Below are 7,218 nucleotides of genomic sequence, written 5' to 3' on the forward strand. Positions count from 1 at the left end.
CTGGAGGCTCCGCCCCTGGAGTCTGCCAGACCTGCAAAGTGTAGCTTTCAGTCAGGTCCAAGAGCTCCTCCCTTCCAAGCAGGGGTGGGGCAAGCCCTACCCAGCTGCTACCTGATTGGTGGAAATGTTCCACCAATCCGAAATGTCCTTCTGCAAGCCGGGCTTGCTGGGCAAAACCGCGAGCCCGCCACAAATACAAAAGTCTCCTGGCCCTGGAGCAAGGAGGGGAGACCCTGAGGGGCAGAAGGGAGGGAGGATCCACCCTGGGAATGGGGGCACTGAGGGCAGGACCCAGGACACAGTTTTCCTCCACAGCAGGAGGATTTTGCTGCAGTAAAAAGAGGGGAGACCTCCAGATCCGAGGGGACATAGTGATAGTGTCAATGGGTAATGGCAGATAATTAAGTGATTGGTGGCAAGATCTGAAAACAAGACATTTTCAACACATTGTAAGCACAGATATAACCTAACTGCACAGGGTGTTCGGGGCCTTATGGCCAGATACAGCACTCAGAGAGAGAAAGGGGGAAATCTGAGAGCTTATATCAGTGTTTCACACTGAGACAGAAGAGGTAGAGAGAAATAGTGACCTGCGCAGAAGAGAATTGAAATGTAGGGCTAATTATCAATCATCGTTAGTACACCCGTCCCCTCCTGCTTCAGAGGGAAACAGCTGCCCAGGGTGGGCGGACGACGGACACCATCGTCTCTCCTGTCACGGGCCAGGAGTGGGGCCTGGCTTGACGCGTGCTGCCCCATGAACACAGGAGCCTGGTGCAAGGCCAGGGACCCTGGTAGCATGAGCCCTGCACTGACCCCTACCCCATCTCTGCACAACAGACACGCGCTGATAGTTGCTCCCCCACAGCAGGTGCGCAGCTCCCTGCTCCCCGCGCACCCATGACACACAACTGCCATGGTCAGTGTTTCCACAAAGCCCTGCCTCCCTCCCTGACACCCATGGGATGCTGGGCAAGGCCCTTGCACTGCCCGTCCCTCCCCATGGACCTCCTTGCACAGACCCCGGGCTGGAGACCTGTGGTCTGACCTGGGGAAAGGCAGAGAAGTGCCGGTGGCAGCTGGGTGCAAGGGCAGGTGGCAATGCTGTGCAGGATAACCACTATGCCACGGCCCTCCCTATCCCTCCACATTGCCTTCCTTTTCCTCAAGGCACTGGGCCAGGGGAGCTCCTGGTGCAGCCATGGGAGACACGTGGCCCCTTCCACTTCACAGGCAGGCAGGGCCCACAGGAGACACACACGGGACTGAATGGCAAGGGGAAGTTTATTATCACCGCCCTGTGCTGGGACCATGCAGAGGAGGGGAGGAGAGACACGAGAGCCCAGCAGAGCAAGAGCAGGCAGAGGAGAGTGGGACTGGCATGGATGGGCACAGCAGTGTGGGGAGGGGGCACAGCAGGCAGGTTTGCAGGATGGGTCTCCCTGGAAGAGCTGCCGGATGCATTGCGCTCACAGCCCAGGAGCTGGTGTACTCCTGCAAGAACAAGTGTCACTGTGAACCATTGGGGAGACCCTTTGAATGGGCCTGATGATCCCAGGGCAGGGGCAGCTCTGTCTGGAAATCCCTGTCTGGAAATCAGGCCTCTGCAAAGGCCTCCATGTGGGCTCCTGAAACCACCCATCCGGGGGCAACCTGGGTCCAAGTCCAACCCTGGCTCCTGCTCCCACTCCAGTGCCTCCCCCTGCATCCTTCCTCCCCATGGGCAGGGAGGGCTGCTTTCTCGGGACAAGGGCAGAGGAGCCATGAACGCAGCTGCTTAGAGACTGCTCCAAGCCTGAGGAGCCCCTGGCAGCAACCTCCTGCCCCACCCAGCCTGGAATGGGGCGGGAAGCGGGACCTGCCCATGCAGGAAGGGCAGTGGGGAAGGTGATATGCATTCACACATGGGGAGCTGCCTGCAGGCAAGAGTGTTCATGGCCATTGCAATTACACTGCGATGTCTGGGAGATGAGAGAGTGAGCCTGGGTGACACGGGGCAGGGGAGGGCTGAGCAGAGGTTTCACACCCACAGCAAGCCTCAGTGCAGCCCCACAGCAAGGGCCATGGGATCCAGCCTCACAAGCGAGATGGGCAAACACTATCTCCTGAGGCAGCAGATTCTGCATGTGCGAGGGACATGACACTCCCACCCCTAGGGCCTGGCCATGACAGCAGTGCACAGAAGTTTTCCCACCTGCTTTGAGACGGTACTTGCAGATGAAGGCTCTCTGTCTCTTGCAGTCCATATCGTTCCATTTCTTAAATCCTAGGAGATAACACAGAAATTACAGTGTCGTTGCAAGGAAGCTGCACTGAGATCTGTTCCCTGGACATGGCACCATCCCACAGCAGTGCGCAGCTCCCTTGCTTCGTGTCCAGCTCTGCTTTTCCAGCCGGACGCTGCCAACCCCCAGCCCTCTCTCCAGATGGGCTCAAGGCAGGACACCCCGGGTCTCGCACTGTCTCCTGGCTTCTTCATGCTGGCACACACACATGTAGTGCAGTCAGTGCCTGGCCCCTGCACACACATGCACACACATACCCCATCCAAGCACTGCTCCAGCCATGGCTTCAGCAATCAGGTCCTAGTGACTGGCTTGTTTTCTCTTTGTCTTTTCTTCTTCAGACCTCCCTGCGGTCACAGCTTTGATGGTGGCTTCTCTCTTTCTTTCTCCGTGCAGGAGCTTCCTTTTCTCTTCTATCCAGCCAGAATCGAGGGTGTTTGCACTGGTGTCACCACATGCACTCATCTTCCTGCACAGTCCCAGACCCCTGCACATTTGCACAGATGAAGGCAGTGTAGATATAACTAAATTAGATATATAGCAAGCACAAGCTTTGGTGACCACGAGTTAACTTCTGTGTAGGCTCTGAGATGGCAGCATGGAGCAGGGTAGAAAGTGGAGGACTGATCTGAACACAGAGGTGGGAAAGAGGAGTGAGAGGGAGTGGAGAGGGAAAGTGCTGGGAGAAGCAAACAAGCCACCGACCCACAGACACAGACCAGGTCACGGAAGCTAACCTAGGAGATGGGGTAAGACTTTATAAACCCCGTTTATACCCCACCTAAAACAGTACAGTCTCTGGATGATTTCTTGCTTGGCAATTTCCCATTCAATTGGTGTTGAAAATGTTGATGCCTAAAACAGCTGCCCTGTGGTCAGTGTTGGAGTGCCCAGTGGGGTGGAAGTGACCTGCCATGTGCCTGCATGTATCTGTGTTCCCAGTATCAGAGCAGTGTCCCGTCATTCTTGCAGGCAGAGATCACCCTGTCAGGCTGATGGAGACACTGGCCAGGAACAGTCAGCAGGGGGTGGCAGGTCCGTTGCTGAGAGAGTTACGGGGGACTGACCCTTGGGTGCTGCACTTCTTGTTATTCATTCTGCTGAGGACGTGGCCTGTGTCCATGTCTCTATTCCACAAACACCAGAGTGTGCCCCTACAAATGCCCATGAATGACGTCCTCATACAGAGAAGCTAGTCCAGCTCCCAGGCCCTGGCCATGGTGTGAATCCATATTTTCACAGCTCTACCTGCTCTGCACCCAGGGGCAAGGAGCTCTAGCACAGAGTGGTGAACAGGAGGGCTGTGTGAAATGGCTATGCTTTGCTCCAGTTTTGTATTCAGCATTTCAGAGGGACAGTGATTCATTTCAGTGTTTTGGATCACTGTCCTGTTTTGAGTCAGCTGAATCTATTTCAGAGTTTTGACACTGTTTCAGTGCTTCAGCTGTAAGATCATCCTGCTGTGGATCCAGGGGGGCCTGTGCCCATGAAAGAGCGGGGGGAAGCAATCAGAGAGCTGGGGGAATTGAACTGGGAGCTAGATGTGACTATCAGAGCAGACCTTCCTGCCCTCTTCCCAGCTCCAAAACTCCAAAATTCTCTGAAACATTTCCAAAATGTTTTGGAGCCTTCTGTTTCAATTTGGATTCAGTGTTTTGGATGCCAAAATGGCCCAAAACACCTCTGAAATGAAACAGATGCTGAAATTTTGCACACTACTAGTGAACAGCAGCTGATGAAGGGGCCTGGGTCCTCCCATGTAGCCTTCAGCACCACCTAGTCTAGTCCCTTTTTATGACCAGGTTAAGAAACGCCTGTACACTGGAGGAGGGGTGGATGTCATATACTTAGGCTTCAGGAACGCCTTCGATACGGTATCCCACCCCATACTGGTGAACAAGTTAAGAGGCTGTGACTTGGATGGCTACACAGTCTGGTGGGTGGCAAATTGGATAGAGGGTTGCACCCAGAGAGTCATGGTGGATGGGTCGGTCTCGACCTAGAAAGGTGTGGGCAGTGGGGTCCCGCAGGGCTCGGTCCTTGGACCGATACTCTTTAATGTCTTCATCAGTGACTTGGACGAGGGAGTGAAGCGTACTCTGTCCAAGTTTGCAGATGACACAAAGCTATGGCGAGAAGTGGACACTCCGGAGGGCAGGGAACAGCTGCAGGCAGACCTGGACAGGTTAGACAAGTGGGCAGAACACAACAGGATGCAGTTCAACAAGGAGAAATGCAAAGTGCTGCACCTAGGGAGGAAAAATGTCCAGCACACCTACAGCCTAGGGAATGACCTGCTGGGTGGCATGGAAGCGGAAAGGGATCTTGGAGTCCTAGTGGACTCCAAGATGAACATGAGCCGGCAGTGTGACGAAGCCATCAGAAAAGCCAATGGCACTTTATCGTGCATCAGCAGATGCATGACGAATAGGTCCAAGGAGGTGATACTTCCCCTCTATCGGGCGTTGGTCAGACCGCAGTTGGAGTACTGCGTGCAATTCTGGGCGCCACACTTCAAGAGGGATGCGGATAACCTGGAGAGGGTCCAGAGAAGGGCCACTCGTATGGTCAAGGGCCTGCAGACCAAGCCCTACGAGGAGAGACTAGAGAAACTGGACCTTTTCAGCCTCCGCAAGAGAAGGTTAAGAGGCGACCTTGTGGCCGCCTATAAGTTCATCATGGGGGCACAAATGGGAATTGGTGAACTTTTATTCACCAAGGCGCCCCCGGGGGTTACAAGAAATAATGGCCACAAGCTAGCAGAGAGCAGATTTAGACTGCACATTAGGAAGAACTTCTTCACAGTTTGAGTGGCCAAGGTCTGGAACGGGCTCCCAAGGGAGGTGGTGCTCTCCCCTACCCTGGGGGTCTTCAAGAGGAGGTTAGATGAGTATCTAGCTGGGGTCATCTAGACCCAGCATTCTTTCCTGCCTATGCAGGGGGTCAGACTCGATGATCTATTGAGGTCCCTTCTGACCCCTAACATCTATGAATCTATGAATCTAGTAGCACAGCAGTAACACAGCTGCTCATGGCCATTAGTGCCCTTTCCCAGACCCCAGTCACCCACCCCAGGACAGGTGGTCTCTGTGTGCATCTGCATATTGTCTATGTGTGCACTCACATACATCCTGTCAATTATTGCAGCCCAAGAAAAAGCCTGGGAGAAAGCAGGGTTGTGACAGCTGAAATTATGTCTGTGTGATAAAGGTGCTTGCTGGAGGCTCTATGAAGATGAAACTAAGTTTTTTTTCTGTATTTGTTTAGATACGAAGCTGTACGTTGTTGCTAAGAGCCTAATTAAAGTTTAAGATGTAGTGAGGCCTTGTATAAAGTAAGGCCTAGTAAATTTAGCAAAGCCTTGAAGTAGTCAGGTCCTGTGGCGTAGTTAAAATTACCTTATCAAAGGAATGCAAGGCTTGTACTGCTATTTGGTCAGTCTAAGGACAGCTAAAGTAAAAGGAATCTGAGTGGTTGTACCTTATCAAAAAAATTCAGAAGCTATAAATGAGCAGGAATATTTGGAAACCCTTCAGAAGGAAGATACAGCTCTGTGAAAAGGATTAGTTAGCTGTTGCCTGGATCAGTTGGCCCGTGGACCTCGAAGAGCCCAAGAACTGCATGTCAGGGTCCTTCCCAGTACCCCTTTGGACAGTGTTGTTCAGGGACGTCTGACTTCGCCGAACTTTGTGGAAAGAGAAGCTTGTTGTGTATCAGGCATCAGAGGGGGCTGCCGATAAGTTGCCGACACGAATTGCTTTTGTCTGTCATCGTTTGTTTTGTTACTACGCATAGCTGTGTTTTTGTTAAGTCAATACATCTTTCTTACCTTTCTTCCCCCAACTATACTCTCAACCCCGAGCCCTCCACAGGCAGCTGGGACATAAACTGGTGTCACAAACAGGATTTTGAGGCTCTGGTCCAGAGAGAAGGGTCATAATGGAGGGAGTTGCGTGGGCCCCATTAGTGGCTTTGCTTAAGGAGGTGATGGGGATGGAGAATCCCATGTGGGATAAGGATAGGTTGAGACCTGCCTGGAGTGACCTGGGAACTGGACCCAATCATTGGGCTAGGTTTGCTACTGCTGCCCGGGTTAAGCCCGAGAAGGAGTGCCTGTCATGGCCGCTGGCAACATGCCTGTGGTTAGAGGCCGAAGAGAATGCCCAGCTCCAGGAAGAAGTCACCCCTTAATTCGGATACCTATACAGATTCAATTAAGTAAAAGTGAAAAGTCAATTAATATGCTATTACACACGGGTGCCCAGATTTGCATTTTAGATTCCACAGTTTGGAAGGGGGAGAAAGGAACCCCTTATCAAGTAATTGGAGTCAGAGGCAACAGATGACCAGGACATCTAGTCCAAGCACCCTTCACATTACCTAATGGCTCTAAGGTAACAGCGGCCGCTGTAATGCTTAAAGGGGGACCAAGCTTACTGGGACTTAATGTACTAAGAGGACATTGGTTTGCCCTTGAACAAGAGAACTGGCAGTTTGGGTGCACAGCGCCTCACCGAGAAACAGAAGAAACAGCTGTAACTTGATGTAGCATGATCCCACTAACCCTGCCTCCCATGAAAGGAGTACACAGACCCCAGTATCAAACTCCTCCCAAGGCCACCCAACCTATCAAGTGTATTATAAGTCAGCAGTTAAAAGATGGGACTGTTATCCGAACCCACTCCCCGTATAACAATCCAGTGTGGCCAGTGTGCAAGGCAAATGGAGCGTGGCACTTGACTTTTGACTTTCAAGCTTTGAATGCTAATACTGACCCCTTAACAGCTGCTGTCCCATCACTACCAGCCTTGACAGAAAGCATCCGAGGTTATGGACCTGTGTGGATGGGATCCGTTGATATCAAAGACATGTTTGTTGCTATTCCCATCCACAAGAGCCACTGGCCAGTATTTGCTTTTACGTGAATAGGGCA

Source organism: Alligator mississippiensis, chromosome 4 (genome assembly GCF_030867095.1).
Source record: "Alligator mississippiensis isolate rAllMis1 chromosome 4, rAllMis1, whole genome shotgun sequence".
In the NCBI taxonomy this organism is placed as follows: domain Eukaryota; kingdom Metazoa; phylum Chordata; order Crocodylia; family Alligatoridae; genus Alligator; species Alligator mississippiensis.